A 12,508-nucleotide genomic window follows, 5' to 3' on the forward strand; every position below is an offset into this window, starting at 1 on the left:
TTAGAACTACTTAAACCGAACTAACCTAAGGACATCACACACATCCATACCCGAGGCAGGATTCGAACCTGCGACCGTAGCGGTCGCGCTGTTACAAACTGAAGCGTCTAGAACCGCTGGGCCACAGCGTGAAAAAAGTCAAGCGATACCTCCTAATACCGTGTCGGATCTCATTTTCCCCGAGGTAGTCCATGTGGTGTGGACTCAACAAGTTGTAGGAAGTTCTCTGCAGAAATGTTGAGTGATGCTTCTTCTATAACCGTCCATAGTTTTGAAGGTGTTCCCAGCGCAGGAGATTGATCACGAACTTACCTCTCGATTATGTCCCATTAGTGTTCGATTGGATTCATGCCGGATTATCTGGGTGGCCAAATCATTCGCTCGAACTGTCAAGCAATGCCGAGCAATTGGGCCCAGTGGCATGGTGAATCGTTGTTTGGGAAGGTGGTTCCATGAATGGCTGCAAATGGTTCCCAAGTAACGAACGTAAACATTTCTAGTCAATGATCGCTTCAGTTGGTAGAGAGAACACAGATCGTTCCGTGTAAACACTGAAACGTCCCCTTAGTAAAATTATACAAGACTGTGCTTAAACTGACACACAATATCTGTAGCGCAACGCAATCTGACTTCCAAAAATCCCTACGAAAGAATGGCCCTGACTAGCATTAACCTATATGTTTCACAAATCACTTACCTCACAAAAATCTTCGTTACTCAAGCTACTGCAATACAGCGAGCGCCACTACTGCCAGCTAAATAAAAGATTCAAACTACTGAAGGCACTAACTACTGATAGGCATAGTTAGCAAATGAAAGATTTTAATAGAGAACAAACAATGTATTTACCTCACTAGTCATAATATATATAGCAGTTCATGACACCAATTCTGACAAATTTCAAAACTCCGCCATCTCTCTCCCCACGTCCACCACTGCTGGCGGCTCACCTCCAACTGCGCAACGCTACGCGCTGTTAGCATCCAGCTGCCGCTGCCCAACACTACAATGGCGAGTATTACAACAATGCCAACCAGCCACAGACTGTACACGGCACAGCCAGTGATTTTCATACAGAGCGCTACGTGGCGACGGCGTTACCAATAAAAAAACCTAAACAGCCTACTTACAACACAGCCCAAACCATTATGGAGTCACCATCAGTTTATACAGTACCTTGTTGACAGAATGGGCTCATGGCTTCGTGGCTTCTGTGCCACGCTTAAAATCCACTATCAGTTGTTACCAACTGAAATCGGGATTCACCTGACCGTGCCACTGTTTTCCAGTCGTCTAGCGTCCAACCAATATGGTCACGAGCCGAGGAGAGGCACTGCAGACGATGTCGTGCTGTCAGCAAAGGCGCTCGAGTCGGTCTTCTGCTGCCATAGCTTATTGACGCCGAACTGCCCTAACGGATGGGTTCGTCGTACATCTCACACTGATTTCTGCGGTTATTTCACGCAGTGTTGCTTGCTTGTTGGCACTGACAGCACTTGTATGTATTTGACGTGAGGGAATGGCTCGTCTACATCTACATCTACATCCAAACTCCGCAAGCCACCTGACGGTGTGTGGTGGACGGTACCTTGAGTACCTCTATCGGTTCTCCCTTCTATTCCAGTCTCGTATTGTTCGTGGAAAGAAAGCATGTCGGTATGCCTCTGTGTGGTCTCTAATCTCTCTGATTTTATCCTCATGGTCTCTTCGCGAGATATACGTAGGAAGGAGCAACATACTGCTTGACTCCTCGGTGAAAGTATGTTCTCGAAACTTCAACAAAAGCCCGTATCGAGCTACTGAGCGTCTCTCCTGCAGTCTTCTACTGGAGTTTATCTATCATCCCCGTAACGCTTTCGCGATTACTAAATGGTCCTGTAATGAAGCGCGCTGCTCTCTGTTGCATCCTCTCTATCTCCTCTGTCAACCCTATCTGGTACGGATCCCACACTGGTGAGCAGTATTCAAGCAGTGGGCGGACAAGTGTACTGTAACCTACTTCCTTTGTTTTCGGATTACATTTCCTTAGGATTTTTCCAATGAATCTCAGTCTGGCATCTGGTTTGGCTGGGTCTGAGCACTATGCGACTTAACTTCTAAGCTCATTAGTCTCCTAGAACTTAGAACTAATTAAACCTAACTAACCTAAGGACATCACACACATCCATGCCCGAGGCAGGATTCGAGCCTGCGACCGTAGCGGTCACTCGGCTCCAGACTGTAGCGCCTAGAACTGCACGGCAACTCCGTCCGGCTACATCTGGTTTACCGACGATCAACTTTATATGATCATTCCATTTTAAATCACTCCTAATGCCTACTGCAAGATAATTTATGAAATTAACTGCTTCCAGTTAATGACCTGCTATATTGTAGCTAAATGATAAGGGATCTTTCTTTCTATGTATTCGCAGCCGGCCGGTGTGGCCGAGCGGTTAAAGGGCGCTACAGCCTGGGACCACACAGCAGCTAAGGTCGCAGGTTCGAATCCTGCTTCGGGCATGGATGTGTGTGATGTCCTTAGGTTAGTTAGGTTTAAGTTGTTCTACGTTCTAGGGGACTGATGACCTCAGATGTTAAGTCCCATAGTGCTCAGAGCCATTTGAACCATTTTCAATGTATTCGCAACACATTACACTTGTCTACATTGAGATTCAATTGCCATTCCCTGCACCATGCATCAATTCGCTGCAGATCCTCCTGCATTGCATTGCATTGTAACTCTTCAGCCCAATCACACAATTGATCTGATAGTCCATATGCTCTTACTTTGTTCATTAAACGATTGTGGGGAACTGTATCGAATGCCATGCGGAAGTCAAGCAACACGTCATCTACCTGGGAACCCGTGTCTATGGCCCCCTGAGTCTCGTGGACGAATAGCGCGAGCTGGGTTTTGCACGATTGTCTTTTTCGAAACCCATGCTGATTCCTACAGAGTAGATTTCTAGTCTCCAGAAAAGTCATTATACTCGAACATAATCATCAGTTATTTTGCTCCCCAAATAGCAAAATTCCTTTACTACTTTAAAGTATCTCATTTCCTAATCTAATTCCGTCAGCATCACCCGACTTAATTCAACTACATTCCTTTATCCTCGTTTTGCTTTTGTTGATGTTCATCTTATACCCTCCTTTCAAGACACTGTCCATTCCATTCAACTACTCTTCAAAGTCCTTTGCTGTGTCTGCCAGAATTACAATGTCTTCGGCGAACCTCAAAGTTTTTATTTCTTTTCCATGGATTTTAATACCTGCTCCGAACTGAGCGAGGTGGCGCAGTGGTTAGACAATGGACTCGCATTCGAGAGGACGACGGTTCAATTCCGCGTCCGGCCGTCCTCATTTAGGTTTTCCGTGATTTCCCTAAATCGCTCCAGGCAAATGCCGGGATGGGTTCTCAGAAAGGGCACGGCTGACTTCCTTCCCTAATCCGATGAGACCGATGACCTCGCTATCTGGTCTCCATCCACAAACAACCCAACCCAACCTACACCGAACATTTATTTTGTTTCCTTTATTGCTTGCTCAATAGTAGACTGGCAATGGCAAGGAAAGCGTATCTGAAGAAGAAAAATTTGTTAACATCGAGTATAGATTTAAATGTCAGGAAGCCGTTTCTGAAAGTATTTGTATGGAGTGTAGCCATGTATGGAAGTGAAACGTGGACGATAAATAGTTTAGAATATAAGCTTTCGAAATGTGGTACTACAGAAGAATGCTGAAGATTAGATGGGTAGATCACATAACTAAAGAGGAGGTATTAAATAGAATTGGGAGAAGAGGAGTTTGTGGCACAACTTGGCTAGAAGAAGGGATCGGTTGGTAGCACATGTTCTGAGACATCGAGGGATCACAAATTTAGCATTAGAGGGCAGCGCGGAGGGTAAAAATCGTAGACGGAGACCAAGAGATAAATACACTAAGCAGAATCAGAAGGATGTAGGATGCAGTAGGTACTGGGAGATGAAGAAGCTTGCGCAGGATAGAGTAGCATGGAGAGCTGCATCAAACCAGTCTCAGGACTGAAGACCACAACAACAACAATACGTGTTCCAAAATTCTACAACGTGAAACAGCAGGAAGTGACACAACTCACTGAGCGTCACGCAGCGTTAGCTAGCTCGTGCCATGTTCAAAATGGTTCAAATGGCTCTGAGCACTATGGGACTTAATATCTGAAGTCATCAGTCCCCTAGAACTTAGAACTACTTAAACCTAACTAACCTAAGGACATCACACACATCCATGCCCGAGGCAGGATTCGAACCTGCTACCGTAGCGGTCGCGCGGTTCCAGACTGTAGCGCCTAGAACCGCTCGGCCACCACGGCCGGCTCGTGCCATGTGCCGACGGCTTTAGATGATTATGATGTTTGGTTTGTGGGGCGCTCAACTGCGCGGTCATCAGCGCTCGTACAAAGTCCCAAATTAGCCACTAGACCACGAGCTGCGGACCCTACAGCTGTAGAGATGAAGGTGGGTTATGTTGTTTTTTTTCTAATTATTGGACAGTTCGTCTTGTGAATCTGTCGAGAATTTGTCCATTCCAAGTCCTTGCCACGGAGTGCAGGCTGGCTGCTGCAGTGTGTGACGTGCTGGTGCTCGCTGTGCCACAGGGCGGTGGACGAGTCGCTGCAAGGAGGGCGCGAGGGCGCCTCGCAGGTCAGCAGCAGCAGTGACGTCAGCAGGGACGCTGCGGTGGCAGTCGCCTCGCTGCTGATGCGCTGGTAAGCAAGCCCTCACCACATATACTAGAGTGCTGCAACCCCCAATGTTTGACCGGTCACGGCTCGCCTGTTGACGGGGGACCGAGCCGCTCGTGTCCGGCCGCACACGACCCAGCCCGGTCACGTACTCGCCCCATTTCTGATGTCCGGCTTCCGGACACGCGGATAGCCGAGCATGGCCGATCACCGCTGACGTCTCACCTCGCCTCGCCCCGGCTCGCTGCACTGTACGGTACAAATCCAACGCCTCTCTCTCTCTCTCTCTCTCGCTCTCTCTCTCTCTCTCTCTCTCTCTCTCTCTCTCACACACACACACAATGTATTTATCTCTCTCTCTTTCTCGTTTAACTCCAAAGTAACGTCTATTAGAACGGGTACGTGACAGAGCTAAATTCATAAAGCACTTGGAAAGAAAAATGATAAACACTCCTGGAAATGGAAAAAAGAACACATTGACACAGGTGTGTCAGACCCACCATACTTGCTCCGGACACTGCGAGAGGGCTGTACAAGCAATGATCACACGCACGGCACAGTGGACACACCAGGAACCGCGGTGTTGGCCGTCGAATGGTGCTAGCTGCGCAGCATTTGTGCACCGCCGCCGTCAGTGTCAGCCAGTTTGCCGTGGCATACGGAGCTCCATCGCAGTCTTTAATACTGGTAGCATACCGCGACAGCGTGGACGTGAACCGTATGTGCAGTTGACGGACTTTGAGCGAGGGCGTATAGTGGGCATGCGGTAGGCCGGGTGGACGTACCGCCGAATTGCTCAACACGTGGGGCGTGAGGTCTCCACAGTACATCGATGTTGTCGCCAGTGGTCGGCGGAAGGTGCACGTGCCCGTCGACCTGGGACGCACGGATGCACGCCAAGACCGTAGGATCCTACTCAGTGCCATAGGGGACCGCACCGCCACTTCCCAGCAAATTAGGGACACTGTTGCTTCTGGGGTATCGACGAGGACCATTCGCAACCGTCTCCATGAAGCTGGGCTACGGTCCCGCACACCGTTAGGCCGTCTTCCGCTCACGCCCCAACATCGTGCAGCCCGCCTCCAGTGGTGTCGCGACAGGCGTGAATGGAGGGACGAATGGAGACGTGTCGTCTTCAGCGATGAGAGTCGCTTCTACCTTGGTGCCAATGATGGTCGTATGCGTGTTTGGCGGCGTGCAGGTGAGCGCCACAATCAGGACTGCATACGACCGAGGTACACAGGGCCAACACCCGGCATCATGGTGTGCGGAGCGATCTCCTACACTGGCCGTATACCTCTGGTGATCGTCGAGGGGACACTGAATAGTGCACGGTACATCCAAACCGTCATCGAACCCATCGTTCTACCATTCCTAGACCGGCAAGGGAACTTGCTGTTCCAACAGGACAATGCACGTCCGCATGTATCCCGTGCCACCCAAGGTGCTCTAGAAGGTGTAAGTCAACTACCCTGACCAGCAAGATCTCCGGATCTATCCCCCATTGAGCATGTTTGGGACTGGATGAAGCGTCGTCTCACGCGGTCTGCACGTCCAGCACGAACGCTGGTCCAACTGAGGCGCTAGGTGGAAATGGCATGGCAAGCCGTTCCACAGGACTACATCCAGCATCTCTACGATCGTCTCCATGGGAGAATATCAGCCTGCATTGCTGCGAAAGGTGGATGTACACTGTACTAGTGCCGACATTGTGCATGCTCTGTTGCCTGTGTCTATGTGCCTGTGGTTCTGTCAGTGTGATCATGTGATGTATCTGACCCCAGGAATGTGTCAATAAAGTTTCCCCTTCCTGGGACAATGAATTCACGGTGTTCTTATTTCAATTTCCAGGAGTGTACAATTGCGGATAGAAGACGAGTGTCATTTCCAAACAGAAGATACATATTTCCTTTCATTAACGGGAAACACTGAATAAGTGCTGTCCCTGTAATGTAGAAGACAACCATCTTCACAAAGAAAGCATACAGAGAACATTCAATATTTACAGACGTAACTTGTCACACTTTTCACTTGTTTGCAACAGAAACAAGTTTATAGTTATTGCTGATCAGTAAATCACTAATGTGTTCCGGATTTAACTGGCTGCCATCTGCCACGTTATCTTCTCCACAATGCGCACCTAGATGTATTAATTCTTTGCCTAGTTCTCTGAAACCTTCACCGGAATACGTATTAAAAGGTCTCATATCGTTAGCACGCATTGCAACACACTTTGCTGTAATACTATTTTTTATTACTGCCGGTATCCCTGAAGGAGCTGCATCTTTGTGAGGTTTCTTGCAACTATGTTTCTTTAAATGAGTGATTTCCGACTGGAAACACATTAATGTGGAGCAGTTTATGCACGATTCGTACCCAGTAGACGCACTGTTTTCGTCTACAACCAACAGAAATGTAATCCATACTTGGCTTTTTAGACCTTCCCTTTCTTCAATGTGTAAACATTGGTTTCAATCTTACGTGTTACTGCACTGGCTTCCTCGAGCTGCATGGTTAGAGAGAGACACACCACAAATGAGGAGCACGTACTGGCTGCAGTCTCACACGGATAATTACACGTGTAATGTGTTTGAAGTTACGTGCTACGTACTCGCTCACGGCATCTATACTTGGTCACTAGAACTAGTGCGGGCAGCCTATCCAGTTAGGGTGTGCTCGCCCCATCTCGTACTTCGTGCTCGCTTACTCGGTCATGCAGGACTCTAACATATTCGCTCTTAAAGACCAGTTCACACTGGCCGTCACGGCACCGACACCCCAAGGTATACTCACACTGTCTGTCGCGTCAAGTCAGCTCACGCCACGTGATCACAGCTCGCACGTGCAATCCTTAGACGAATTTTTTTATTATCTTAATATCATAAACCCTAAAATTCAGTTTACCATTGAAGTGGAAAAAGACCAGGCTATTTCGTTTCTCGACGTGTTAGTCATGAGACAGAGTCTAAAACAGAATGTGTTTCGGAAGAGCACACATACGGATAGATACTTACATAAGAACTCCAATTATCACCCACAACACAAAAGAGGTGTAATCAAAAAGGTTAGTGGTCAGGGCAAAACGGATTTGTACGCCGGAACATCTGGATACGTAACTGAATCATCTGAAACAGGCCTTCGAAAAGAATGGGTACTCAAACAAAGAAATTAATAGGGTTTTGAGACCTAATTACAGCAGGACAAAGGACAAGGATGGTACACAGCAATGGAAGAACACGGTGTCTTTACCTTTCATTGGTAAGGTTACAGATCGAATCGGCAAAATTTTGCTGAAACATAAAGTGAAACCGGTATTCAAACCTACCAGAAAAATAGGACAAGTACCTCATTCTGTTAAAGATAGAAGGCCACCATTATCATCTAGCGGTGTGTATAAAATTCCGTGTACTTGTGGCAAGGTCTATATTGGTACTACGAGAAGAAGTGTGAATACGAGGGTACAGGAGCATGAAAGTCTTTGCCGACTGGGAAAAATAGATAAATCGGCCGATGCGGAACATGCACTTCAGTCAGGTGACTGTGTAGTTAAGTTTTCTGAAACTACTGTTTTAAGTGCTACCACGAACTATTATACACGACTGTATAGGGAGGCTATTGAAATTTGTATACATAAAGATAATTTTAATAGAAAAGAAGAGGCCTTGAAATTAAGCGAGATATGGGCAGTGGCGTTACAGAATCGATAAGTGATTTTTATCTATGATGGACTATTATCGATAGTTACATTTTATCTTTGACTAGTTTTCTCTCTGCTACTATGTGCAAGCTAGACCACGCCCACTTTCCTCGGTATTTAGGCCGCTCTCCGACGCCCCACTCGTCAGTCGGCAGGACTCAGCAGGACGAGCCATACCTCTAAGGATGTCCGACGTAGTATTGGACGAAACGTTAGGAATAGAAGAATTCCATGGACCACGGCAATACAACTCGGAAGAATTATTAACAACAGTCGCATGACTGTCCTTAACTGTTTTTGCGCGGGAATTGCGGTCTTCTCAAGATGATTCTCAACTGTTTTTTTCCCCGGAATACAAGACGCGGTCGCTTATAAAAGTGGATGCTGGAGTCCACATTTGTACGAAAATGACATTTATCAGACCTTAATGGTTTGCAGATTCCAGAGATAGTTTATCTGTTCAGGGACAGAGGACAGAAGTGCAAAACAACGCAAAAAATAGTGTGGGTCTGAGAAATGACCTCATTACATGGTACATAAGGGAAATTTCACTTACTTTTACAAGCAGCTCGAAGAAGCTGCATTTGATGAATATTTCAGAATATGTAAGCACCAATTTTTTTTTCATTTGTTACGTCAAACTGCACCAAGAATTACTGAAAGGAGCACAATGTAACGAGCTGCCATCACTCCCCGTGAAAAATTGGTTTGTTTAAGGTTTTGTTGCCAGCCCAGTGCAAATTTTGTGGAAAACGTATGTCTCCAATAGCTTTCTCTTCAAGATTTACAGGCTTCTCTTCCATTTTGTATGTTGATTTTAATAGCTCAAGTGCCTTATTTGTACTGGCGTTACCTCGTAAAACCACATAAATGTTGATCACTGATGCTTGCAAAAATATTTCACTATTTCACACAGTCCATAGAGCTACTTAACAACATATAAGCCTTCACAGTATTCTTCACTTCAAGCGTCAGCCGTCTTCCAGTCAATTTCATAGTAAAATATTACATACTGGTAAATATAACCACATTACTCATAAATGTAGTTGAAGGCACGTAATTTACAAGTGCTACTGAAAACTAATTTCTTGCACGTGATAAAAATAACACGAATGTGAGAAGATTTAAGACGTTTAGGAATCGGACCTCACACTTTCTTTATTTGTCCCACAATGCTTATTTCCTAACAGTTTGACTAATTTCTATCAGTCATGTACAACTCAGACTGCTGCTTGACTGCTTCAATCATTCTCAACGTGATTCATTATAAAATTATGAATATTAACAAAAGAAATAACAAAAACAGTTTTCAAAAAATAACAACCAACAAGTGATGTCTACCACGAAAATAACGATGACAGGTATCATGGAGGATGAGCGCACGGCTCTGTGTCGAGAGAAAATGGGCTTCGGGGTCACGTGATCAACAGTGGACCATGACGTCAGCCTTCAATATCTTCTTCCCGAGAAACCTTGCCGGTCTCATGACGTGACGGCCAGTGTGGAGTCGCGTAAAACTTTACCACGCCGAGTGGTTTAAAACGAGATAAATTCGGAGTTATCTCTGCAGTTTTCAGAAAATTTGCTTGATCTAGAAGCAGTGATTATAAAGTTCTATCACTTGAAGAAAATCAAGCTGTGACCATGAAAATTGCTGATAGTGTTGGCCCTCCTGTGTATGTTCATCCCACAATGCGACAGGATTTTTCCAACGATGGATTGCTTGGCGAAACCTTGAATATAAATGTCTGCATTTTGGCTGTTCAGTAAACATGGCACCCCAGATTCGCGAAATCGTAATTACGGAAATGCCTGCCCGAGGAAAGAGGAACGTTACTGCGTGTCATACATTAGAATACAAGGGGACAGGGGGTCCGGGAGGCAGATTCTGATATCTCAGCCACGTGTCACGTGTGACTGTGTCCTATGTAGAATGATATGGAACATTGTCGTGGATCAAAAACACACGCTTGGACAGCTTTCCGCGAGACTTCGTCTTGACGTCCTCCCTTGACCTCATAAGGCAATTTCCGTAGTATGCTGCTGTGGCAGTTTGGTTCTTACGAGCATAATCTGTTATGCATCACACCACGCTAGTCCCAATAAACCCTCAGCAGTTCCTTGCCCGGCGATGGTTTGATCCTTGCTTTTGTCGATCGTGGTGACTCCGTGTGTGTCCAGTCACGCTGTGCTCCAGTGTTTGACAGACATTGTGATCCCCACAGAACTCGTCCATTATGATTTGGCGGCTGAGGGAGTCATCTAGATTGGACTTACCTAGCTGTTTGGCGCTCTTTTACAATGGCCACAAGCAGTCGCCCAATTCGACGACAGGTATCCCTTGTCATGTTTACACTGCCGTGCAAGATATAGAAAACTGATCCATATGTGATTTACAATTTTTCCATCGTCGCCTCGATCGTGATACGTCGGTCTTGGAGCATCAGGGCCTCCACCACTCTTGCGATTGCTGGTTTTGTACTGACAGACGGCCTGTTCAGAGTCTGTTTGAGGCCGAAGCGACCGCGAGTGGCGCCAAGCTGAAAGTCGCGCCGGGGCCCCCAGCAACAAAATTTGTGTTTTTTTTTATCAGTCTACTGATTGGTTTGATGCGGCCCGCCACGAATTCCTTTCCTGTGCTAACCTCTTCATCTCAGAGTAGCACTTGCAAGCTACATCCTCAATTATTTGCTTGACGTATTCCAATCTCTGTCTTCCTCTACAGTTTTTGCCCTCTACAGCTCCCTCTAGTACCATGGAAGTCATTCCCTCATGTCTTAGCAGATGTCCTATCATCCTGTCCCTTCTCCTAATCAGTCTTTTCCACATATTCCTTTTCTCTCCGATACTGCGTAGAATCTCCTCATTCCTTACCTTATCAGTCCACCTAATTTTCAACATTCGTCTACAGCACCACATCTCAAATGCTTCGATTCTCTTCTGTTCCGGTTTTCCCACAGTCCATGTTTCACTGCCATACAATGCTGTACTCCAGACGTACATCCTGAGAAACTTCTTCCTCAAATTAAGGTCGGTATTTGATATTAGTAGACTTCTCCTGGCCATAAATGCCTTTTTTGCCATAGCGAGTCTGCTTTTGATGTCCTTGCTCCGTCCGTCATTGGTTATTTTACTGCCTAGGTAGCAGAATTCCTTAACTTCATTGACTTCGTGACCATCAATCCTGATTTTAAGTTTCTCGCTGTTCTCATTACCTTCGTCTTTCTCCGATTTACTCTCAAACCATACTGTGTACTCATTAGACTGTTCATTCCGTTCAGCAGATCATTTAATTCTTCTTCACTTTCACTCAGGAGAGCAATGTCATCAGCGAATCGTATCATTGATATCCTTTCACCTTGTATTTTAATTCCACTCCTGAACCTTTCTTTTATTTCCATCATTGCTTCCTCGATGTACAGATTGAAGAGTAGGGGCGAAAGGCTACAGCCTTGTCTTACACCCTTCTTAATACGAGCACTTCGTTCTTGATCGTCCACTCTTTTTATTCCCTCTTGGTTGTTGTACATATTGTATATGGCCTGTCTCTCCATGTAGCTTACCCCTACTTTTTTCAGAATCTCGAACAGCTTGCACCATTTTATATTGTCGAACGCTTTTTCCAGGTCGACAAATCCTATGAACGTGTCTTGATTTTTCTTTAGCCTTGCTTCCATTATTAGCCGTAACGTCAGAATTGCCTCTCTCGTGCCTTTACTTTTCCTAAAGCCAAACTGATCGTCACCTAGCGCATTCTCAATTTTATTTTCCATTCTTCTGTATATTATTCTTGTAAGCAGCTTCGATGAATGAGCTGTTAAGCTGATTGTGCGATAATTCTCGCTCTTGCCAGCTCTTGCCGTCTTCGGAATTGTATGGATGATGCTTTTCCGAAAGTCAGATGATATGTCGCCAGACTCATATATTCTACACACCAACGTGAATAGTCGTTTTGTTGCCACTTCCACTGATGATTTTAGAAATTCTGATGGAATGTTATCTATCCCTTCTGCCTTATTTGACGGTAAGTCCTCCAAAGCTCTTTTAAATTCCGATTCTAATACTGGATCCCCTATTTCTTCTAAATCGACTCCTGTTTCTTCTTC

Source organism: Schistocerca gregaria, chromosome 1, assembly GCF_023897955.1.
Source record: "Schistocerca gregaria isolate iqSchGreg1 chromosome 1, iqSchGreg1.2, whole genome shotgun sequence".
Classification (NCBI taxonomy): Eukaryota; Metazoa; Arthropoda; class Insecta; order Orthoptera; family Acrididae; genus Schistocerca; species Schistocerca gregaria.